This window comes from Xiphias gladius, chromosome 17 (genome assembly GCF_016859285.1).
Source record: "Xiphias gladius isolate SHS-SW01 ecotype Sanya breed wild chromosome 17, ASM1685928v1, whole genome shotgun sequence".
Classification (NCBI taxonomy): Eukaryota; Metazoa; Chordata; class Actinopteri; order Istiophoriformes; family Xiphiidae; genus Xiphias; species Xiphias gladius.
In genome coordinates, this window is record NC_053416.1 from 14,373,077 (window position 1) to 14,399,759 (window position 26,683).

The 26,683-nt window shown below is 38.4% G+C and overlaps 1 protein-coding gene across 2 annotated transcripts in view; it reads left to right on the forward strand.

Annotated features, from left to right (window-relative positions):
* Window positions 1–26,683, forward strand: part of ppm1e (protein phosphatase, Mg2+/Mn2+ dependent, 1E) — a 51,326-nt gene that overhangs the window by 1,479 nt on the left and 23,164 nt on the right. The gene's annotated exons all lie outside the window — the stretch shown is intronic.

Here is a 26,683-nt window from a genome sequence, read left to right on the forward strand (position 1 = left end):
ATGGAATCACTCGAACCTGCTCGTGACAATGGGCAGATTCAGGGCTGTTTTTCACCCTAAATCTCACTGTACTGCTTTAACAGGGCTGCAAAGGAAAGAAGGCATTTTCCTTAAGAGAGGGCGCTTCGAATGCATGTTGAAGGACACTCTGCTGACAGACTGCACAATTTTAATTTGACAACCACTGAATTAAATTCTGAAGAAGCCAGTGTTGAAGACAGGCAAACTTGGCAGAAACAGTAAAACTGAGATGACCCTAGCTGCTGAGAGAGCTCTGCCCTGAGCTCTGGCCTGGTTTTGAATCCAAAATAGGTGCAGAAAACTGTGCTGGGGAGAACAGGGTGGAAGGACTCATCTAGGGCACCAAGTGGCAGGGGGACTGCCGCTCGCATGTATGTCTGAAATTGACTTTACCGGCCAGTTTGCGCGCAGACCCTACAGGCACATATACACTGTACGACTCAAAGGGTCAGGATGCACTCCAGCAGTGATGGAGAGCATGTGTTGGTGGCATGTTGGATCGCATACAATAGCCAGTAGGGCTGTCAGCTGTTTTCACTAAGCCAGAGCAGGATGACTCTGTTTTGAGCTGTTGTTCTCCAGGTACATTCAGCGTAAATGTGCGCCTGTTGGTGTGCTTTCTGGTAAATTTGAGCCCCCTTTTCATTTCAAGGCCTCCTGTGAGTTTTTAGCCTGTCTGTGTCTAAGAGTCATGGGAGCTGAAATTGTTGAATGTTAAAGGAATAGTTCAACATTTTAGAAAACACGCGTAATTACTCTTTTTCGAAGGGTTAGATGAGAGGATTGATACCACTCTCATGATTGGTATGGTGAATATGTAGCTGGAGCCAGCAGTTAGCTTAGTTTCAGAGCTGAAGTGATTAGTCGATTAATCAATTAGTCGGTCAACCGAAAATTGTTGAAGTCAGTTTAATGAATAAATGGGTTTCAGACTGTTGGTTGACTAAAGATTTAATTGATTAATTGAGAAAATCATTGTCAGATCACTTGACAGTGAAAATATCTGTTGCCGCCCTACTTAGCATAGCATAAAGACGGGAAACGGGGGGAACCAGCTAGCCTGTTACTGTTCAAAGGTCACAAAACCCACACCAATAAAGCTCACTGTTTAACACAATATGTCTCGTTTATGTAATCCGTCCACAAACAAAAATGTCATTCAAAATTGTCAGTTGGTGATTTTAGGAGGAGTTACTCCAGCTGCCACCATTTCTTGATGAACGCTAGTTAATCCATCAGCCCAGTTCTTCTGTGCAGAGTCTCCGGCTATAGTGTGGGTTGCCAGATAGAGTGGTATACGTCTCTCTATAGGCAGGATGGTACCAAACCTGGCAACCTCAACCCAACCTCACAACCACTCTGCTGTTTTTTTTCTTTTGTTTTGTTTTTTTCTTCTTTTTGCCAAGAAATAAGTCCAAAGCAGACAGAGCTAGGCTGGCTGTTTCCTCCTGATTCTGGTCTTTATGACTGGGGCTAACCCACATCTGGGCCAGCCACATCCTGACTTCAGCTTTATACTTTAAGCACAGACATGAGACTGAATTCAATCTTCATGCCACTCATATATTGAAGTGTGACTTCACCCTGACTTAGAAGTTTGTCTAAGCAGTCAGCTGGGTGAGTGTCAGTTTTCTCCCTCACCACCTGGTGTTTCTCACAGTGAACCCCTCCAGGAAAGCAGAAAATTGAGCCGCTGTCCTGGAGTCCAAATCTGGAGCCCCCACTGTATGTTAGGGATTGGCAATATGATGATATGTACCGTGAGATGACATAGATTTTCTCTACCATTATTATTAAAAGACTTGTCCTTTTATATTGTGGTTGCATTAGGGCAGATCTGTCAGGTATCTGATTCGTGGTATTAGCCAAAACTAATATTCCTCAGTGGCTATATTACCTATAGTCATTTTTCAAATGTGTTTTCAGAAAATGCTATCGGGCCATAAAATTACTTCATCCATTTGGCCCACGGTACTATGCATACAAGTTGGAGCTGGTCAATATGAACTCTATGAAAATACCAGTGGTGGACTGTAACTAGGCACATTTACTCAAGAATTGTGCTTAAGTACAGTTTTTGAGATACTTCTACTGTACTTGAGTATTTCCATTTTCTGCAACTATGCTTATTCCACGTCATTTCACAGGGAAATGTTGTATTTTTTTACTGCACTAAATTTATCTGACAACTGGAGTTACTACTTTGCAGATTTAGGTTTTACATACAAACATGTGATCAATTTATAAAATATGTTAAAGATTAAGTTACCCAGCAGCAAATTAGTGCCATGTAAACTAGCTACAACATTAAAATGTTAACACATGTTATTGCATCAATAATAATAATGCAATAATATAATATAGATAATAATATAACATCATGAAAGGGGGGAATCTAGCTTAAATAATAGTTTTGATACTTTCAGAACATTTTTGCTGGTAACACTTATGTACTTTTACTTGTAATGGAGTATATTTTACATTGTGGCACTTCTACTTTTACTTAAATAAAGGATCCGAGTACTTCTTTCACCTCTGGTAAATACAAAAAGTTAAAAAATAGGTTTTTTAACAACTCTCTGGGCTTCCTGACAATTAACAAGCTGAACAAAGCTGAAACAAGGCGCAAACATGTGATCGCATGACCACTGGTTGTTGTAATATTTTAGTGGGGAGCTCTGCAAAGCACATGAGAACAGTCAGATTGTCTGATTCCTAATGCCAGAGTCCATCCAATCTGGCTTTTTAAAATGCTATTAACCAAATTTACAAAAATAACTGCAGCTTGCTGCCTAAGCTTGCTTTGTAACATATCCCACTGTTTCTCTTTGGTGGTATCTTATACATTTGGCTTGTTGGAGTTGATGAATCACTCGGCTCCTCTCCATGGAGCAGTCTATCTTAGGAGACCCCACCAGGAGCTAACTCTTCCAGCTTCTCACAAGGTCCAGAGGGGCATTCCTTTTTTTGTTTTATGTACACATGACAGAGTTTTTTTAGCTGGTAAATATTGATGTGATGCTACAGGAAAGGTGAGAGGTTCAACAAAATCACAAGGAACCATCTTGTAATGTACACAAATACCCCAGACTGTTGTCCCAAGTAATTTTTTTTCAGTAAATATCCACCGAAAACATATGCCAATGTTTATGTTCACGTGACAAAGCCAAAGTATTTCTGGTTATGGTTCGTCAGGAGCAAAAGAGGAAACAATAGGACATTATTATAGAGCCACAAAGACTGCAGAGGGATTGATGTGTGGAGAGTTTGGGGTGGATGGATGGGTCAACAAAGTGTTCGACTCCAACCGCCAATAAATTTTGGTTTCTTTTAGCAAGACCGTGATTTTTCCCGAACCTTAACCAAGTGGTTGTTATTGTAACCTTGATGACGAAGGTCCCCTAACCTTAACAATGCACTTACTTTAACCTAAACCACAATGTGTCCCTAAACTTAAAGCAAATAAGATTCAATATCCTAATAATAACAGTGTATGAAATGAAAAAGTCAAAAAAATGTCAAAGGGGTTGCTTTTAGCTATGAACCTACAGAGAATTATCATCTAAATCTGCATATTTCTGCATCTTCTTTATTTTTGAAATGACGATGTTATCTTGTTAATGCAGGCGTCATATCAGAAAAAGCTTACATGTATTTTTCTGGAGGGCATGGACCAATGACGTATTTTGTCGTTTAATTTGGAGGAGTTGTTGGAACATTTCCTGTCAACCTGGCCAGCTGGTCGAGATATCTCGCACTAGACCTTAATGTTGAACGGACAAACACACTGACCTAAAGGTAACATCTTTTAGAGCTCACACAGCTCACATGGAAGAAGCTGCAGGTTTCGATCCCGTCGGTTCAGCATCTGATCTCACAGATTTCAGTGCTGTCTGGTTTATAGTGTTTTACTGTGTAAAACTAGCTACTATAGTATTTGGTTGGAGTCAAACCTGCAGACTCCTTCTCTGGTACAGGAGTTACAGGGAATACAGATCAGGTATCAATGCTTATTCAGAGCTGATACACGATCCAATGTATCATTTATTCTTCCATTAACATTGCCTGGTGCCAGTTAAAGCTGTGGTCTCTGTGCATTTCAGCTCACAGCACACATTGAAAATGTTTATGTGACAAGGTCTGATCTGTGTGTTTGTTTGACACTATTTTACATCGTATACATCAGTTGTCACAGTAACAACGTGATCCTTGAACCAAGGAATAATGGTGTTCTGTAGTCAGTCTGAATACAGCAGGCAGCAGCAGCATGCGATCCATTCAGTCACACATTTTTATATGTGACAGTTTGATAACCTTGCTTTAGATAACACCAGAGCCAATGCAAGCAGTACACCGGGTTCTTTGGATATGCAGTCACTGTGTTATTTTGCTGCTTACTTACGCTCAATAAAGTTTGGAAACATGGCAATAAATACTAAATAAATCTGTCAAAAATCAGAGTTTTTACACTGTGTTAAAGTACCTCCCTTCAATGTTTCTGGTTGTCTCAGGACAATGTGGACAATGTTGCACATCAACAAGGACTTTAAAGCAATGAGTCTGTCAGACACTGGGCTGGGTATCGTGGAAAGGGTTCTGTAAGTGACAATTATATTCATTTTTGAATAATCTGGCGATTATTTTTTCGATTAATTGTTTGGTCTACAAAATGTCAGGATCATCTAAAGTGTGGGAGTGTTTTAGACAGACACCAGAGTTCTGCAAATAGGAAATGGCTTATCACAGCAGTACAACAGCTATGCATGGTCACTTGAAGCAAAAGCACCCCGGAGCGATATGTTTAAGACACAGTGACAGCAAGACAACACTCTTTTGTTTCCTTTTTATCCCCATTTATTAGGATTATTAACAGGTGTAACAAGTAATTTATGCACCACTGCTGTTATGGTAACATTACGTTACACCATGCATCATCTAATGTTGTTACCCGGCGGTTGCATATTTGCTGTTTCCTTTAACAGCCATGTATGAGTGAGAAAATGGCTTACACTAACGTTAAATTGTTTCAGATATTTTCCTCACTGATGCAAAAACACATTTGCCAGCAATTTTCCTAACTGCGCATTACTCGAGCGATGAAATAAATCCATGTCATACCCATGTTTTAAGTCAAGTTCTTCAGTAAAAATACTTCTCCAGTTAATGGAAAAGGTTGCTATGACGCACAGTGATTAAATTAATCTACATTCACTTTCCAGTTTATTAAGTACACCTAGATAAACTGATGCAGTATAATGCAACAGGCCCGCAATAAATCCTCCCTTCCTGAGGATTATAATGTTCACTTTTTATTGAATCTGTTTAAGAGGATGTGATTTATTCTAATGGTAATTTTGGAGGCTGTATTTTGTGGTGCTGTTGAACTTTACTGGGTTATACTGACAGGTATATCATGATCCTAATATTTTGTCCATCCCAGTTATATGAATTAGGTTTGACAAAGTATTACAAAAACCTCTCAGCATAACCAAGTACAGTTCAGCAGAACCACAATTGGCAATTTGTAATAATTGGCAACTTCAAAATAGTTGCAAATTATTTTTTCTGTTGATCAACTAATCAATTAATAAACTACTGGTTGCATCTCTAGTGCAGATGTGATACCCAAGTTTCAGTACTGATAGAGTACTTGAGAAATGAATAAGTAAATAAGTAACCATGTTTTTCTACAAAACCCTTTCTTTTATTCAACAAAAAGTTTAGTATTTTTGCCTTATTAAAGAGACACAGTAGAGAGATGACGCTGGCAATGACATGCAACAAACCTTCATAAGGTGAGAGTGAACCAAAACAGTAAATCTGTCAGCTGAAAAAACACAATGATGAGCTGAATGAGGCTGAAAAGCACTGTAGAGTAGGAGTTCATGGTTGCCACTTCAACCCCCAGGCCGCCAAGGCACACCTAGAATTTAAACATTCGACCCAAAGTAGTACCGATAGATATTTTGGTCACTGGGTTGGCAGAAAAAGCTGTAAATGCAACACAGACATATTGGTGAATGTGTGATGTTATCAAACAGCTGCTTATTTACACATCCAGCAGTTACATAGCAACATTATCATTCGTTCTGAATCATGTTTCTGTTCACCTCATGGATGTAACTCTAACTCTTTTAGCTCCGTTTTTGGTCTCTACCACTCCTGAGGGAAATGTGTGGCTCTTTAGCTGCTAAATGCTCCATTGTGTTCACCAGTTACTCTCTAACAGTGTCTGTCTGGTGTTTGGGGCTGAGCAGGTAGTGTACAGTGGGTTTTTAGAGCTTTTTCACTGAAAAGAGCTGCTTGCTATGGCTGGAAATGACTTTTTCTCTCCCAAGTCCAATAAGTCAACTTGGAATATCTTCTGATAAAGAGTACAGATTCGATATCAGTGTTTATCCCGAATGTAAATTCTGTATACCTCACTGCCTGGGATATTTTAATCTACTAAGCTGAAAGATGTTAAAAAGCTCTTTAGAGATGAGGGGATAAGTGGAGAGTTGCTGTGGGTTCATCACTATAAGTGATGCCTTTCACATGTTAAAATAAAAATAATGATTTGTGCTGCTTTAAATCATCATCTATCACTTAAAAGATTTAATTAACAAAATTATCTATCTGACTAGACATCCAATGACAGTTTTTGATACTTGTTGCCACAGACAACAGTCTTCAGTTGGTACCAAGACAGTATTGAGGTGAAATACACAGCTCAAATAAAGGATGACAGTGAATGCACTGATTTTGGTAGTTGGAGGTAATATAAAATAAAACGACTTTCTGCATGTCAGATAAAGGGTTTTAGTTGAATCAGGTTTTGTACGTGTTGCAGTGAAAACATGCAGACTCGGGGCTCTCAGTGGTTCATGGATGAGAACTTTTGCTGCAGTTCTTGAAACAGACTGGTGGTATGAGTGTGTTTATGATTGTGAGGCGGCCAGCATCCTACATGGCTGTCTACTGTAGCTGTGCTGTGAGTGTAATGATAGTTGGAGGCAGCAGCTCCGGTGATTCATCCAAACGTGTCATTAGTTTGTCTCTGGGTTGAACAGCTAATAATAGACTTCGGCAAGAAGAGAGATCCCCTCTGTGTGTGAGTGTGTGTTAATAGGGGGGCGGGTGAAGCACTTGGTGTGCTAGAACGAGTTTGGGGGTGTGGACAGACCGTGTGTGTGTGTGTGTGTGTGTGTGTGTGTGTGTGTGTGTGTGTGTGTGTGTGTGTGTGTGTGTGTGTGTGTGTGTTTAAATTAAGCCAGTTAGGGTTTTAATCCATTTTCCTCCAGGCAGCTGGGAGTCACATCTGAAAAGAAGAGGATGCAATCTGCTCCCCCTAAATACAGTGGGATTTGGAGTGAATGTGTCCATGGAGGGTTTACTCCGAAGTAATGTTACCAAAGTTCACTTAGATTTATGCATACATATGGATGAATCTGGGCTGTAGGCAGAAGTAGATAAGGTGCCTTTACTGCTTTGGCACCTCATTTGTAAACCTGCGTATTACACTGTGATGTACGTTAAAGGATTTCCCTTTTTTGGCGAAAGAAATCTACCCAGGAGATGCAGTTGAACTGGTTTTTATGTTGAAAACACAGTCATTAAATCCCCAAAAAAATAAAGGTTAGATTCTAAAAAACCTAAACTTTCAAATGTAAGTTACAAATGTCTGCTCCATTAATTAAATTTAACTTTCCTAAATTGCCATTATTATTAAAATCCTCATGTTTTTATGCCATTCTGGCATTGGGGCTTGCTGACAAATAACCGACCAGTGATCTGTCTACAGGAGGGCGATGGCAAGCCACCACCCCATATATGTCTTGCAAGCTTGGTACAGTAGAAACGTCTCCAGTTTTTATTAAATGATGCATTTCTTCTCATTTCAAAGCCAGGAAGTTTTGATCATTTAAATCATAATCTAGGAAGAAATTCCTTTTAATTAGATTCTCCACACAGGACCGTCATGTCCACACTGTGGACGTCGTACAGAAGCTTTAGATTAATGTTATTTTTTTCCCAAAGCCTGTGTCTTTTAATTAATTTCATACTAGCGCTCACTGCATGGAATGATGAATGCTGAATTATGTGACCTTCATAGTCACCAGATCTCAACAAAATTGAATTCAGTCGGCGTTTTTACATGTAGATCCAAGTTTTAGTTTCACATCCTGCCATTGGTGTCACGCTATTTGTATATCAACCGTTGCTGATGGTAAAGTGCCAACAAACATAGCAATGCAGTTAAGGCTGTTAGCAAGCAAATGTGGACATCAACAATGCATGGTATAAAGTATTCAAAAATTCTGCTTTGCAAGGGTTTTAAGAAGAAGGAAATACATTCAACTGGACTTCAAAGATGTATTCAGTGCATTTTGGTGAGAAACACGAAGAGGGGGAGTTAAATTACTCTCCACACACACACACACACACACACACACACACACACACACACACACACACACACACACACACACACACACACAGAGCTGATAGATAGCAATTGAGGGGAGAGCCTTTCTAGACCTCATTAAACAGAAATGTCTCCCACAGCTGTAAAGAACTATGGGGTAGATCCGGCGTCCTCCAGCACACATGACACACTGATGTATACACACACACACACACACAGACACACACACAATTAGAAGGGTAGATGGTGTAAAAGGAGCTATCGGCGATGGGTTTATAAGGATGGGATAAGGATAAACTTATCAACTGCAGCATCACCAGTGACTGTATTGTTGTTTGTTTGGAGCTGCTGGGGATATGACCAGTGTGACATCATGGCAAATGTCTTGTATTATTATTATATCCTACAGGTAGTTTTGTTCTTGCCCCCCGTTTTTTTCCTCGCCTTTATTTGTTTGGAGTGACTGCACCCCAAGCTATTGTATGAGACATGGGCTAGATGATTATCAATAACAATATCCATATTAGCTATGTTGATATCAGTAATTAAAATTACCTATTAGTAGTTTTGCCCATGAAAAAACACATTCCACCTGCTGCTTTGTACATTACATGGAAGATCATTTCAAAGCTGCATTTGGAACTTGCGATTTTTTGGATGCAACATGTAGTGGCTTTGAATGACAAGGCACTTTCACCTAATTTCACTGGTCTGTGTAGTTTATTGAAACCACAATCACCTTTGCACCACATGTATTGACAGAGAAACTGGTGAGCCTGTTCCACACTTCCCACATGTTGAACTTCAGCCTCTCATACAGGTAAAGTGGTAAAACATTAGTGTGCTGTGCTGGACTGGTTGGAAACAGCAGGTGTACTCATTCTACTGTCACTACAATACTGTATACAATTGGTGCCCAGGGGTCAAGTGTAGTTGTCAGTGCAGCATCGCAAACAGCAGTTTACAGATGTTCAATCCCATCTCCATGTTCACGACATGTTGAGTCTGTGGGAAATATGAGCTCTGTGGTAAATATGAGCTCTCGGCTGGAAGAAACTGAGTCAGGTCACCATGCTTGTGGAAAATACAAGTGTTAATGGGAATTTCTTTTATCACACATTGTGGAAACAAGCAAACATGGCAGTGAATTCATTAATATCAACATTATCAACATTTATCACACAAATACAAACACCTTTTCTTAAGCTCAAACAATATCTATCTATTTTTTTTATTTAGAACTGACTTAGTATTTAAGAGTTGAATGTGAACACTAATTAGTTGTAGCAATGAAACAAATTATGTAAGTGTTTATGATAATGTGCTTTAATAATGCTGTTGTTTCTGCACACTGCCGGACTCCAGTGTCTATGCTGAAGACTACGTACCATCACACCTGCAGCTGATTTTCTTTTTTCCATCATAGCAGATGAGTTGGCTATTGTATTTTTGCGTTTAGCTAAAAAAGTACTACTGTTTATGCAGCATATTTATACAGATGGATGCACTACAATGCATTTTTACAAAAAAAGTGTCATATGGCACATACATGAATTTTTTCTGGTTATGCTGAATTAACCCAGAGTCTGGGCTAAGGGAAAAAGTACAGATGAAATTAAAATTCAATGTTTTTTTTTCTACTATGGCATACACATCCGCTCTGTAAATCACATTATGTGGTTACCTCGAGAATACATCAGCCAAGGGTTAAATTAATATTTTTGATTTTTTTTTAAATTTGGTTTCATGATGGTGCTGCTTGTCTTTTTAGACATCAGTCATTGGCTGCAGCACACTGAACGGCATAAAAACTTGCAAAAGTCGACATTGGCTTGTTTAGTGGTATTGTCTTTATTCTTCAGGACCACTGCTAACAAACCTCTGTCTGTTATGGCTTTTAAGATACAATTATTAGTAGGGGTGTTCAGCACATGTGTGATCAAATCCCTATAAATAAACTTTCAGAGTGAACTGAAAATACTGAATCACCATCGTCACTGACCAAATCGGTAGCTTTTAGCAGTGGAGCTCCACTCAAAGTTGACTGAGAGCATGAATGTCAGCTCAATTGTGCTTCACAGTACGCTACATTCTCATTAAAATCTTATTATACTACAAAATCTACAGATACAGTCATAATCTGGTAACTCTGCACGTAGCACTGATCTGAAGATCATCTTAATCTGAGCACAACGTCAGGCTGTGTCAAAGGTGAAGCGTTCACTTAATGTTGTATGTACTGAAATGCATTCAGACGGTGATGCGACCGATTAGCGTAGGAAAAAAGTGAACAAACTGCATGGTCAATCTTCAAACTGAACAAAGTGATTCAAATCAGCAAAGTGATTTGTAATTTCCACTTTTAGATATTGTTTACATTGTGTCTCCTGCCCCTGCCAGTTTACCTGTCAATCAAACAGCAACACCGGCACACAAAGGCTTGGAGCATTTGTGATGTATCTCCAAAGACCATTTTTAAAAATCCTTTCAGTAATAAAAAACTAATTGGATAATTATTAATTTGATTACAGATAATAATGTAAAAGCAATAGATTTTAAAATAACCAATGACACAGATGTTTGACTGCAAAACGAGGTGATTCTTGTGATTTGTAGTTTGACTTGAACAAAAGTTCAGCTGTGTAGTAAACCATAGCTCGCCTGCACTCATAGTTACCACCCTGTTATGCTGCGTTTTATTAATCAACGTCAACATTCAGTGATTGACATACCCCTGCTTCTGGCTGGGCAAACCTTAACCATTATTAATCATGTCCTTTGGTTCAAGGATGAGCTTGGTTTGTTTGTAACCAGCAAACCCATCAAGGGCTTTATTAATGAGGACTCCCCTCAGGCCATCCAGCAGAATCCGGATGCTGCACAAGAGAGAGGAAATACTGGCAATACAAAAGTGTATAGCAGCATTAATGTCCACCTGCCCACAAACTCTTACCACTCCTACTCTCCAGGGGCTGTTTCATACATAACTGGTTCATCTCAAAATTAGTGACCCTAAAGACAGATTCATTAATGAGCAGTAAAATAACATTCAATCTGATGATAAATGAAAACAGTCTCTACAAAGCAAATTACTAATTAATGATAAAGTATATTATAATTAATGAAAAATTAACTGAATAGTGAGGTGAGAAAAGGTTTATTTCTCCATTGGAGATAGGGTGGTTTTAATATTATGTGTGCCATGAAGTGATTTTAATCTTCTGGAACATAAATGTACATTATTTTCATCCTTCAACCCTATAATTACAGCTCCAAACACCTACCATTTTTCAGCACACTTGCTGGTCCTCCAATAATTAAGGTCACACCTAGGCAGGCAGCTTATATTTGAAGGTGCATCTTGTCTGTCTGTGAATTTACTCTGTGTACAGTTTGACTTCTGTGGAGGGGAGTGTTATGAAAGATCACACACAAAGTCCTACATTCTGTTTCATGAGTAGTAGGCTGGGGACTGTGTTTTATCACTCACATCTCCCCTAGAATAACAATTGTGTCTGATGTGTTAGGCTACTTGTGCATCACTTGAAATTGTCATTATTTATAATTCTCTTGTGACGACAAATGGTCCTAGAAAAAAGAAAACTGTTCATATTCAAAAATCATCTTGTCCCTCAAGACAGTTGCTAATGTGAAGACTTCTCAAGGTGTAGGCAGGGTAACTTTTAGAAAGCTTCCCTAAGCAAAAGGAGAAAATGGCTGCATTTACTCAAATTCTGAATAAAGCCCAAGTGATACTTTCTGCATTCATAGCCGCGAGGCTATCACAGGTCCAAAATGTTGGATCAGAAACAGACACACAGAAAACTTACCTGAAATGGACGTACATAAAATGATTTTCAAAAAATTTTGAAATGATTTTCCGGTCTGAACAGCTTCAAGGATAATTAGACCTGATCCAAAATGCATACGACCCAAAAAGAGGTGACACAGGTGACATCTTCACGTCTTGTTTTGTCCGACCAACAGCACAAAATCCAAAGATATTCAGTTTACTATAATGTGTGACGAAATACATCAAGTCCTCACTTTTGAGAAGCTAGAAACAATTAACAATCAACAAACAATTAAACAATTATTCAATTATCAAAATAGCTGCTGGTTAATTTTCGGTCGACCGACTAATCAACTAATCAGTTCAGCTCTAATAGAGAGAGAATAGCAACGCCATCTGCTGCATGATGGGCAATCAATTAGCAAGCAATTCAGTGGAAAAGAGAAGCAATATAATGATAATAATGTCCCAAGAATAAACGTAAAGTCATAAAAATTCATTTCAAATTAATTTGTTTATATGTGTCAAGTAATTGTAACTAATTTTTACAAATAATTGGAGGTCTTATATTCACCTCTTGCACCAACAAATATTCTGTAGCCAACTGGGCAATGCCCAGAAGATTATATTTTTCTAACTAATTTATTTTCTGTGAATCACATGGTCATAACTGATACTGAGTACGCTTGTATTGATTTGGGTATTTGGACGTATTGACACTCAGACTTGAGACTTGTGGCAGTACCATACGCAATCCAACTACGCAACTACCAGGTGCCAGTAGGAGGATTATGTTACCTTTGCACAGAGCCAGGCTAGCTTTTCCCCCATTTCCAGTCTTTGTGCTAAGCTAAGATGACTGTCTGCTGGCTGTAGCTTCATATTTAACTGACAGACATGAGAGTGGTATCAATCTTTTCATCTTAACTCTGCCAGAAACCAAAGAAGTATATTTCCCAAAATGTCGAACTATTCCTTTAAAGGTTAGAAAAGTGCTATAGATTAGATTATGCTTTGGTGATGCTTGTGGTTGAGTTTTAGTTCTCATCCTTTTTCACCTGCACAGAGAGGGGTGGAAATCTGAGGGAGGGATGATGTGAATTTGATGGTGATGGTTCCATGAAGCTTTTCTTTTTTTAAAATATTTTTTAGACATTTTATCTCTTTACTAGAGAGTCGACAGTAGAAACATGACATGAACTGAGGGGAGAGACAGATTGGGAATGACGTGCAACAAAGGTCCCCGACATTGTGGTTCATAGTAGGGCGCCCCAAGCTTTTCATTTCATAAAAGAGGTCCATTAGCCTTCAATGTACAGGATGAAGCTGTATTCATGGAGCAGCCTCTCGAGCATGTCTGACAATATGTTCCTCTTTCTGCTTAAATTAGAACATCAAAGGTCAGACCCACAGCAGGCGCTTCAATAGCAAGGTACTGTTATGTCATACAGGAATGTACTGAGTGTACTGCCACAGCAACGATCCTGAATAAAGCTGCAGTCCAGAGCTCAAAATGGATTTTATCTGCAGTGAGCAAATGATGGACGATTTTGTCACTTTACAGCAGACAAATCAGACCATCCACTCAAGTCCCACATGTACTGTCTCAGAATGAAGTGACCTCCTTTTGAGCTGAACTAGTTTCAAAGAAAATGGATACAGCTCTTATCACATTCAATGTATATAAAACAACATCAGATGCATCCACCACTCTTGTGATAGTTGACTCTCCCCATGAAGAAGCATTATTGCAAGCAGGCCAAGCTTTAAATGAAAGTGAACATACGCTCCAGCATTTGCATGGAATTTTTGAAAGTCCTAGTTTTTCACGCTACCATCTGTCTGTCCACTGGCTTTTCACTGTTTAATCAGAGCAATATGAAGCCAGGAGATTTGATCCCCCTGGAGATATACATCCTCCGAGGCTCCTAGGAGGTAACTGTATGGCTTTCTAGAGCGCCTCTGAAAATTGAAGCTGTTCGAAGTTCTGTCAGCCCAGTTAAATGAGTAAAAGGGGGTTTTTCTGTGACTTTTCAGGCATACCGTCTTAGAAAAACACAGGCCTGGTAATGCCTACAAACTAAGTCAGAGCTGGAAACATTATGAAAGTGCTTATCTCCAACATGTTTTTGGAGATCCTCATCCTCAGCTAGGCAGTTTTTTCCCAGTCCAGTCATCCATACTACTTCCTCTCCTCTATACCCCCTCGTTCTGGTCTGGTCTATCCCTTTGAAATTAGTAGCAGGAGTAATCCCTTAATCAGAGTGTCTCGCTGGGATTACCACAGAGGGCAGCCTCAGTTACTGCACTCCACCACTGGCAATTGTTAAGCCTGCAGTACACTAATGTGACCTTTCCCTCTGCATTGTCAGTAAAATAAGCGCTTTGTTTTGTACCATGAAACCACTGAAATAGAACTAGTTTCCTTATGTAAAGAAAGCCTCTTAATGTCAAATGCCTGTGTTGAATGATGGATAATAAATGTAACTGTCTCTAATTGTACCACATTAGATTTTACAGCAGTTCACGGTAGATAAAAAACTGCTCTTCATTTCCTAATATTAATGATAGAGCTGCAACGATTAGTCAGTCAACAGAAAATTTATTGGCAACTATTTTGTAATCAATAAATAATTTTTTTCAGTTTTCAAGCAAAAATGCCTAACATTCACTGGTTCCAGGCTCTCAGATGTCAGGATTTACTGCTTGGTTAAATGTCCCAGTAAACTGAATATCTTTGGTTTAGGACTGACTGTAACGGGTGTTTTTCACTATTTTCTGACATCTTTTAGATCAAATGATTAATCGAGAAAATAGTAAGTACATTAATCAATAATGAAAGTGTCTTGTGGAGTAGGCTACTACTTCATATGTTAAAAAAAGTTGTATAAAACATTTTGTGGCACCAGGGGAAGCTGCGTAAAATGTAAATTAAATCAGCATTAGTTGTGTCTGACAACTACAAGTTATAAAATAAAAAAATCTGGGGGTGTGGAGTTTAGTGAACTTACCAGACCTCTGCAGTTTGTTCCTAATCTCTTGTTGACGCTAGCAGCACAAGGCTACATTAGCTGCTGTTAGCATGGGTAGCATGCCTGAGTCTCAAGCCAACTGTTGGCGGTCGAGTTGCATTGTGGGTAATGTAGGCGCCAGGTTTTGACAAGGAAGAAGAGCATGGCATAACAAAGACAATAACTTTGGTTTTGCTGCATCGATTTTGATGACTTTTTTTCATAAACTGTCCATCGTGAGTCTGACAGTGTTGTAGGGGTGCAATGCTAAATCAGTGAAGCGCTCTTTCGGTGCTCCATTATTCATTCTCATTTAGCCTATTTGCCATTCTCTGTGTCTTTTTTGGTCAAAAGAGATCATTTTGCATAACTAATCGTTAGTGTCTGACACCTACACTTCGGCCTTTACAGAGTTATTCTCAACCGCTATTGGATGGATTGTTGTGAATTTTTTACAGACATTCATGCTCCCCAGGTCCGGATGCCTACTGCGACTGATGATACCTTGACTTTTTATTTAGCTTGCGCCACCATGAAATTGATATTTTTGGGGTTTTTTTTTGTGAAATGTCACAACAACTGTTAGATGGATTGCCATAAAATTTGGTATAGACCTTCATGCCCCCATCAGGATGCTCTGTAAAGCCTTTGGTTATTCCTTAATTTTTTAAAATCACGCCATCATCAGGGTCAAGATGAATTTGTTGCCTGTGACCAAATACCATGGAAACTAATGACATTCCCATCAGCCTCAGCTGTAGAATTGAAGAGAGTTGTATTGTGTGCATGTACAGTAATCTCTTGTCGTGCCCTCCTGTGACTGGGGAGTTAAGACCGTCCCAGCATGCACTGGGGAGAAGGCAGGGAAGCACTCAGGACACAGTCCTTCACTGTGCTGAGACAAACTCACTAGTATTTTAGAGTTTTATTCACCAGATCTGTGGGAGGAAAGCAGAGCACCCAGAGGGAAATCATGCAAATACAGAGAGAATATGCAAACTTCACACAGATAGGACCGGGACTTAAAACACAGTCCTCTTGTCAAGTCCCACAACCTGTTATGCTGCTTCAACAAGGTGCACAAAGTTACATTTAACAAATCTTAAAGGGACATTCCACTGATTTTACACCAGGTTCAGCCTGTGAAAACACTTATCTAGACTCTGGACGACCTTTTTCAATTCTGAGAAAATAACGCCTCATCATGTCATCAGGGTTGTCTTGGAGACTACGGATTTTTAAAAGAAAATCTGTGTCTGTTTTCGATAGAGAGCCAAAGTCTTGACATCACATCCAAGCTAGCCTCTGTTCCACTAACTCCTCAAAAATCTGTGATTTCTCATTCAGCATTTCTTACATTTGTCCGTGTGAAAAAAAATTAAGCCTGCTCCCAGGGTTTACTGTCCATATTCTAAGACAAATCTGCATCCACTACAGAAGTTGCTATGAGAAATTGAAGCTTTTGAGATTTTACCAACGTTAAAAAAAATGATTATGGAAAAAACTACAGCTCCCATGAAAATTTACAACAAGTCCTCCAACTTAAACGACCATATAGGCCTTTTGTTCCTACCCTCTTATATGACCCATAACAGCATACCAGCGGCACGGTAACAATAATAAACAGGTGGTGAAGGTTGTGGAGCGGTCACAGTTTGGTTAGATTTAGGCACAAAAACTACATGGTCAGGTTTAGGTAAGATCATTGTTTGGGTCAAAATAAGTGCTTCCTTAAGGTTAAAGGACCTTCATCGAAATAGTTACAATAATAAATGCGGTTAAGGTTGTTGTTCATTAGTGATGGTTAAAAGAAACAATGGTGGATGATTGAATGTTTCAAACAAGAAACAAACAGTGGTCTCCTGTATCAAAGTCCTGTTTTTATTGGACCCATCCATCCACCCAACCTTGTCCAAATGATTTTGTTGCTCTTTTTTTTTGCTCTTTATACAACATTCCTGCTTTGGCCCCATCACAATTGCTACAGCCACTAGAGGTCACCTAACAATAAAACATAACTATGGGTCGCAATAAGCTGTTTGCACAGACGATCTAGGGGCTCCTTTTTTTGGGGAGGACAGTGTCAAAATTTACTAGCGCAGTAACACAGGTACTTGGTTTCGTCCATTTTTGTAATACTCGCCAGCTCTCTCCTCTGAGGTCATTTTCTCAACTTTCTATGTGTAATCTACTCTATCTATAAAACTTCTACAGCGTAGAAGTTTTAAAAAAATATATAAAAAAATATAAAAATATATAAATATTGAATAAGCAAGAATACTGAATTGTTTTTCGAAAAGCTGCCATCCTTATCTAAACATGTGAATACAACATACTATTGAGAAAGGCTCAGTTCCAAAGCTGAATTTTTATTTATTAGCGTAGTTACAAATATCAATGTGATTATGAATGAAGTTTTGTATTTATTATAACTTGGCTGTCTATATCAGGGCTTCAAGATGAGTTTTGTTATGGGCTATACATGATCCACTGTTTTTGGAGGTATATTAGGCACTACAAGTTATTTTTTAATCTATATCGTATGATTCGCTTGAATATATGAAAGTAATAGATTGCTGTAGTACCACTTTTACTAGCCATTTATCTGAGGAGAAACTATTGGTACGTGATGATTGACCAGTTTAACTGGAAAGGAAGAGTGATTTAAGGAAGCCAACAAAAAGATCCTATCTCAACATCCACTCACTAGCTTTTTCTGGAAATTACAATCGCATCTAGCAGTCTTCCTTGGTGGATGGAAATAGCTCAGTTTTCATCACGTCACCTATGAACTGGACTCTGATCTTTTCCTTATGGATTTTGGGCCAACATATTACTGCAATGTAATGGCACTATAACTGCATTTCTGAGCTATTATGTTTTTGTTTATTCATATTTTATTTCTTTTTCTTTTTTTAAAATCTTATTAAGAGATACAACAATTAGTCGATTAATCAATTAATCAGTCAACAGATAATTAATAGGAAACTATTTTGTTGATCGGTCAATCATTTTAGTCATTTTTTAAGCAAAAAAAGCCTAATATTCTCTAGTTGTAGCTTCTCAAAATTGAAAATGTACTGCTTTTCTTACATTAACATAACAATAGTTATTTCACTACCTTTGGGGTTTTGGATCAAAACAAAACATTTGATGACATTACCTTGCACCTCAGGAAATTGCAATAGACAACTGATTTCTAATGTTTTTTAGACCAAATGACTTATCGTCATTTCATGACTAATCATTTTTAAATGTTATTCTTTGAATTGCCTCTGTTTCTGAATGGCGCTATAAAAATAAACTTGCTTTGGTCCTATATAAAATTTAGTAAGTTGTAAGTTCTATGTACACCACATATTACTGTGAAATGCTTATCACTATAGTCTCAGCTTTTGACAATTTTAAAAACATTGAAGCCATTATGTGCATACATTTTAACTATATTTTTTTATTTATACATGTAAAGGAAGAGGAGTAGAAGAAGTAGAATGTATTTCACAATACTGTATTGTATGATTAATGACACAGTAGTGATTATCTTGCCTGTGATGTTGGGTGAATTACTGCAATTATATGATTGGTTTTCTTAAAAGGTGGATGAGTAAAACAGTGAAAATAATAAAACAGCATGAACTTTAACTTACAATTCAGTTTTACAGTGTGGCAGTCTGTTGTTGGTTCATGGTTTCTAACCTCTAACACTGGACTATAAAGAGTGGAGAATCACTAGTCTTTCCAGCAGTGGCTCACATTCATGTCTCTAAAACTGGCGCCTTAATTAATTTCAGCTCTGGAGAGGCCCCATTTTTGGAAGTGCAGTGACCTTCAAAAGTGTGCAGTGTCCTCCTTTTCCTCTTACAGCATTATGGATAGACACTTCTGCAGATGCCTTTCCAGTCTGCTGCTCCTCCAAAGTGCCGTCTTTGTTCACACAAGTTGTCCATAAATCAAATGATGAGTCATATGTCCGTTACAGATGAACTGAATGCAAAGCAGTTCGGCTCACGTTATAGTCCAGAATCACAACCTGTCGGACATTGAAAAATGTATTCCAAAGCTGCTGAATAGGGGAGAGTTGAGCCTGTGGGTCACATGACTGTGAAGCAGACACACACAAAGTAATTAATTTATCTGAATCTGAATGAGCACCTGGAGAAAAGGATAACAAGGTCAAAAAGTGTGATTATACTGCTGGATTTCATCTAGGGATGTTCCTAATGACTAATTTCTCTGTCGATTAAACGGTGATTTAGATTTAGACTAGTTGACTAACCTAAATGTAAGAAAATACTCAGAAAACAGTCAGAATTGAGCACATTCAATTGGAAATTAAGCAGGATCACAGTGTCTGCAGGTAAATGATGTCATATTGGTTTGCCGATTGGGGCTAACGTTAGCAGTGCTAGCATCAGCAGCCCTATTTCCTCACAGGTTAACATTCACATGCCTGTGCTGAATGTGGTTATGCATTCCTCCGGTCGAGTGGTTATATACTAATTTATTCTGAAACAGCCTACATACAGCCTTATATACCGCCAAACTCTGCTGGTTTTAGGAGATGTCATCTGCCCCCTTTCCACCTTGCTGGTTTACAACATCTGGGCACTAGCATGGGGAGAAGAGGGGGCTGCCATCTGGGCAGCTGTGTAACATTTTAGATGCAACAGTTAACCTGCGTTGTACATTACCAAAATATTAATAATTATTTTAACCGGATAATATTTCTGGTGCCGACTAGCGAGGGTAGCATCGCTTAATTGTTTAGTCGACTAATCGCATACATCCCTAATTTCATCGTGGTAAAGATTTCAGGCTTATCTAACTGGAATTAAATATATTTTAGGCATTATTGTAGATTAATGAAACGCTATATAAAGAACAACAATGAGGTCATAAATTTATGGTGGATCTAGGAAAGCCACTGGATCACACTTTAACCTTTAAGTGATGCCACTAATGATTATTCTTGTCAAGGATTAATCTGCTGAATATTTTTGTAATTAATCTTTTAATCATTCACTCTTTTAAACAGTGAAAAATGCCCGTCACAAGTTTTCACAGCCAAAGTTGCTTGTTTTTTAAGTCCAAAACAAAAGTCGTTCAAAAACTGCAAATATTCACATTTAAGAAGATGGAAGATTACAAGATTGCTTGATAAATAACTTCACTGATTAAGAAATTCTCAAAATTGTTGATGATTCATTTTCTGTCAATCAACTAAACAATTAATTGCTTCAGCACTACTTGTCATATGGATATGCTCATCAAATTTCCATTACATGCAGAAATTATTTTGTGTAAAGTTGTAAGTTTTTGACCGGAAGGTGGCACAAGAGGAAACTGTGTTTGTCCAAAATGGAAAGGACTCATCTTCTGGGGAACATTACTGTGCTCTGTACATTTAATAACAGTCTGTGTCTCAGAGTTTGATATTTTTCTTGTGTTTAAAGAAGATGTCCGGAAAGGTCACCAAAAACATGAAGGTTGATTCACTGTGGACCATGAACATCCACAGCTAATTCTATGGAAACCACTCAGTATGATGTTTGGCTGCATTATCAGTTCATCTGTTGAATATTTTCCTGATTAATCACATCATTATTTGTTGAAAAATGCCGATCACAAAATCCTAGAGCAAATGGTGAAATTAAATGTTTTGTTTTGTCTGACCAACTGTCCAAAACCCCGAATTATTCAATTTAATATAATGTAAGACCAAGAAAAGCAGTGAATTCTCACATTTGAGAACCTTAATCTTAATCTTAATACACATAAAAAATTAAATTGCACGACAAAAATCTGATGAAACTGCTGAAACTAGATTAATATGTCTTTTGTTTTTGTTGCCTAAAAGATTAAACTTGATGACAAAAATGTGACTAAACTAATATACATTTTAAGCAAAAGACTAAACCTACTTAAAAGGAAAGTTTTCAAAATTAACACTGATCAAAGACTGAGATTTGTAAAATTCAGTGTCTTGACATGCATTAGTATTTTGGAGTCATTTTAGCTGAAAAAAGCTGGTTCAGCGCTGTGCTGCGCATAAAAGCCGGACTGAAACATCTCTGAAACGCAGCTCTGTCATACTGAAAAGCTTATGTAAGAACTGAGCTGATTTCTATGATTTTAATTACAAAGTAAGGATTTGAAATTTAAATCAAGTTTGTTAAGTATTATGGGGTCGAGGTTAAATTTATTTAAGAAAGGTTTTCACAGCAGCTGTTTTCTGTGCCATGGGCGCCACGCCAGTTTGCAGGCAGCGGTTCACAATCACCAGTATTTCATCCTCTAAGCAGTTTTAATGCTCTCTTAAAACAGATGGCCAGGGTAAGATCAAGTCGGCACACTGAGGCTTGTCCCTTTTGGCAGCCTTGAAAGAAATCATTGAGTTTGGTGTGCTGGACTATGTGATGGAATATCAAAGTATTATAAATGATAAATGAGTCAGTTACAGATAAGATGTTCAGGCTGTTTTTAGGCTGAGGGCAGGACAGTAGAGGTGTTCAGTACTTGAACGAACAAACCTCTAAAGGATAAATTTGGTGATATTCTATATTTTTTATTGTCAACAAATCCCAAGAAAACACCAAAACCAACAATGAATTGATCCTACTAGGATGTACAGTATTTACTGTAATGGAATTACTGCGCCATTGATCTTCATACACTATTCTGGTGTCATAAATAATTACTAACGCACCAAATCCACGGCTGAAAATAGTCCCAAACAAAAACACTATTTACTCCTGCTAAAAACTGCAATGGTGGAGCTGGTACCGGACGTAAAAGTCCCATTCATTTTTCCCATAAGGCACAGTCAGGTGATACACAGTTGGAGCACTACAGCTTGATGGATATGAAACTCTCCTGGTAAAGTCCTCAATTCAAAAGATTAACAGCTTTGTTCAAAAATATATACTTGTTTGATAAAATTCAAAGGTACAAGCCTGTATACATAAAAACATGGAGGGAGTTAAGTTAACTGCAACTCCCAAGGTGCATTTCTGCCAGAAACATCCAATCACCAAGCTTAAAATTATGCTTATGTGCACCGCAAATGGGAGAAAGATAAAGATTATGCTGTTGAGTAAACTATAAACACAATTTGCAACTTAAATAAACTCAGTTTTAAATTCTAGATCAGTTTTGGATGATGATTCAGCAACTATGCCATTGTATTTGGTCTCAACTGTAACAATGAATGTTTTGAATTCGCAAACGCTTTTATTCGCGCATCTGACTGGCCTCTCCATGGAAATGTTGCTGGAGGCTAATGGGTATTGTAGTATTTAGACTTGTCCACCATGATAATTTCTCAGAAACAAAGGAAGGATATTGTTTAAAGAAAAAATTTTAAATAGGAATGCGGAATGGAAAAACATGAGGAACCAGCGACTCCTCCTGCTCTGCACCTCTATTATTCTGGTTTTCTGGCCCAATTTTACCGATTTATTCACTTCAACCGCTTTCGGCAACATTTTCAGTTGCACTAGGCAGCTCTTTTAAAAACAACAAAAAAACCTAAACAACTCACTGTACACTGCCTGCCCAGCACCAAACAGCACGCAGACAAAGTTAGCAGCTAAGCTGGTGAACAAAGTGTTACTTATTGAGCCTCAGAGGCGTGGTAGGCGTATTTTTGAAGAGAGCCAGGCTAGCGGTTTCCCTCTGCTTTAAGTCTTTATGCTAAGCGAAGCTAATTACCTCCAGACTTTAAGTACATTCTTGAGGCAGAGACATAAAAAGTGGAATCCATCTTCTCATCTAACTCTTGCCAAACAAATACACATATTTCCCAAAATGTTGAACTATTCTTTTATTTCTTTTAAACAGGATTTTTAGAGTTGAGTATTTGAAGAAAAAACACCTGTTAATTTGACTATATTTTGTGTTAAGTGATAGTTTGAATAGGGAGTTGATACAGCAGTGTTGGTAATTCAGTCATGACACTTACACTGCTCAAGATGTGGCAGCTCTAAGGTTTCATTACTCACACTATTGTTTACTACTGCAATACTATTGTTTATGTGAAACGGGTTCAATTCAAGGTCCCTCCAGAGATAGTTCAGGTCAGGACATGATGTGGGTCCCCTATAGGCTCTCACCAATCCACCAGTGATCCAGCTGGTAGATTACATAATACTGCCTTAAGGCTTTGTACAGACCAGCACTGGGCCTGCTCAAAAACCTCAGAGGGAATTACGTGCAAGTTCCCCAGTGTATCTGTGGAGGCTGAGCAGAGGCTGGAGGCTTATCTGGAAACTGACTACACTTCAACAGATATACAGCCATTTCCAACACATGACACATGCAAAGCTTTATAGCTCATTTTCCTTGCAGTGTGTCACCTTTAAGTCTCCACTTACTGTCATGTCTTGTTGAAATAGTAGACCCAGTTCCTACACAACAGTCCCAGATGTACTGTACGCTCTTACAGGAGCTTTGCGGCTGTGGAGGTTTTTCTGATTTTATGACACATTAGACACGCCTCCCTTCAGCCAACATGGTGCACTTCATCATAAATGGAACAAGGCAGTGCAAATGCATACAGCAGCACTCTGTGACGTCTGCAGTCACAGGCGCTCCATCATTTCCACACTGTTTGAGGTGCACAGTGCCATATCCGGAGAGCTAAAGAAACATCCAGAGGTGCTTTCAAAGTAGAACTGCTGAGAGGGCAACTCACCACACGCTTTTTGTTGACATCCGCTAGTCCTCAGCTGGCAGCTAATCACTGTTCACATATTACTGTCCACTGTAGTTGTCCCTGTCAGCGAGACAACACATTTGTACAGAACCACTTTTATTCCACAATCATGCACTAACACTCACTATGGTTATTGCTCGTTTCATGCTCAACTACAGTGTTGTAATGTTTACATGAAAACAATCATTCTGTTGGCATCAAGAACTGCAGCTCTACTGAGTCAACAGTAGATACTCTATGGAAACATCTGGGGAGGTGTTGTTATTAAAGAAAGTCTCATGATAATCTATATTTTTTTTGCTGTCCACAGATCCAATGAAAATAACAAAACCAACAATGAATTGATGCCACTAACAAGTGTTGTCTGTGTAGCCAAAGCCTGATTCCTCTGTGCCATAGAGCTCAATTGTTGTCAAAAAACACATCAGTGAGCCACACTGTTGAACCGGACGACATGTTTCTCCATGATCGCAAACACACATACACTGTAGTTTATTTTGAGTCAATCCCACATACACTGTCCTGTTGCTGCCAGATGCATAAAACTCTATATTCATAGGCACGCTTTTCATCAAGTTTATAAATCTGTGTGTACGCATGTACGTACAAGTGACAACGCCCCCTTGTGGCCGTGTTAATTACGACTTTTGTCCGAAGCAAAGTCAAGAAGTTGCGTGACATTATTATAGAAAACAAAGTCCGCAGAGGGAGGAGATCTCGGTGGGTGGATGGGTCAACAAAACGCTGGGCTTTAACACAGGAGACTGCTATTCACTTTCTTTTTCAAAACAACAGACAGCGTTGGTTCCTTTTAACCATGATGACGATTGTTCCCTAACCTTAACATAGTACCTATTTTAGCTCAAACCATGATCTTTCCCTAAACCTCACCAAGTTGTTTGTGCCTAAACGTAACCAAACCTTTACCGTAGCATTGTCACAGCGTAAAACAGATTCATTTTTACAGTGGTTTAGGAAGGCACAGACAAATGATTATGGTCCTCTTGTAAAATCAGTCAAACTTTATTTGACTTTATAGCACTTTTTGTACAGATTAGTGCAATTCAAAGTGCTTTGCAGATTACTGACAAGCAGATAATAAGACAGCACAAATGTAAATGGTAAAACAAAATGCGATTAATGCACACGAGAAATTAAAAATGAAAATGTAATTAAAAAAACAATAAATACATTTTAAAATAATAACAAAAATAAATAAATAAATAAGATAAAAGAGAATGACAAATAAAACTGATGCAAGGGAATAGAACATTTTAAAACTTGAAAACAATAAATTAAATTAAATAAATAATGACCATAAGAGATTCTTTCAGCTGTTCTCAGATCCTCAGGCAGACTGTTTCGGCAGCTTGAGGTATAATTATGTGTACGCTGGTCTGACACACACAAATGGTGTATGCTTCATGAATAGATCCGGTCTCTGCTCTGCTGCTGTGAATACTAGAACACCAAATGTTCCTTAATCCACGGCTGAAAATAGTCCCCAACAAATACAGCATTTACTCCTATCTGAGTAACATTTGCTAAAAACTAGTGTGCCCAACTGTTTTAGAATATCACTTAGCACTTCAAAGATTTACATCCTCAGAAAGAAGGAGTGGGTTTGGTGCTGAGAGCCACAGAGAGGGTAGGGAAGTCAGAGAGATTTGAAAGATGGACTAACACATCATTGATGTGGCTGACAATAACAAAACCAAAATAACATCAGCCTTATCCTTCAAACGATGACAAAAACCGTAATTGCAGTTAAGTCTGTTTTAAGACAACACCGTGCTCAATATTTAGATATAGATGTAGGTGTAGTACGGAGAATCACACAGCATGGCAGTTTGAAGTAACATGTAATTAATCATGATTTTAGCATTTCCATCCACAGGGTTCTATTTTTATTTTGAATTTGAGCATTAAAAAGCCTGAATGAAAAGAGAGAGCAGAAGGTTTTACCCTTAGTTGAGTTTTAAAAGATGTAATAAAGGCTTATTTTTTTGATATCCAGCAGTTCAGATGCAGCATCAGTGGATTCCTGCCACTCACCATTAGATGCCAGAAAGCCTGGCAACAGACTAGCCACATGGTGTGTGTGGACTGAGGAGACAAATTAATTCATCAAAGTCATTTGAAAGCCATCTTAAGGGAGAAGCAGCAGTGAATCGCCATGATTTAAGAGTTACTGGCAGTCTTTGTATTATGTAATCGTGTTATGCCCTCTTGAGAATATTGTGTTCACATAACACTATGGTAAAACACTAGTTCAAAATTTCTTTTGACCACATTTTGGAAAATTGGATAAAACAAATACCTAATGTGAGGGTAGAAATAGCCAGAGGATTTTCTCTCTGTTCCCAGAAAAGGCTCCGCTGTCTTCCAGGTTTAATCTGAGGAATGCCTGGTACAAGGGACCGATGCCCAAACCAGAACATATCAATAGAACCGAGTTGAGTTCCAGTGGATCTACGCTCTCACGTCCACTTGGCACAGAAAAGGTTCAATATTTAGAATAACGAAGTAGTAGCTTGTTCTGTGGGTTTGGCAACAGAACGACTGACACCATCGACTGTCAGTCACTTGCTTCTGCGTTGCTATGGAAACAACCTTGTTGCTCAACTCCGGGGCTAATTTTGTAGAGAACAAGCTTGTAGAAAGCACTGGTTAAAAAGTAAATAAAAAAATAAAAAAATAAAAAATAAAAATAAAAAACAGGGCTGCATGTATGACTC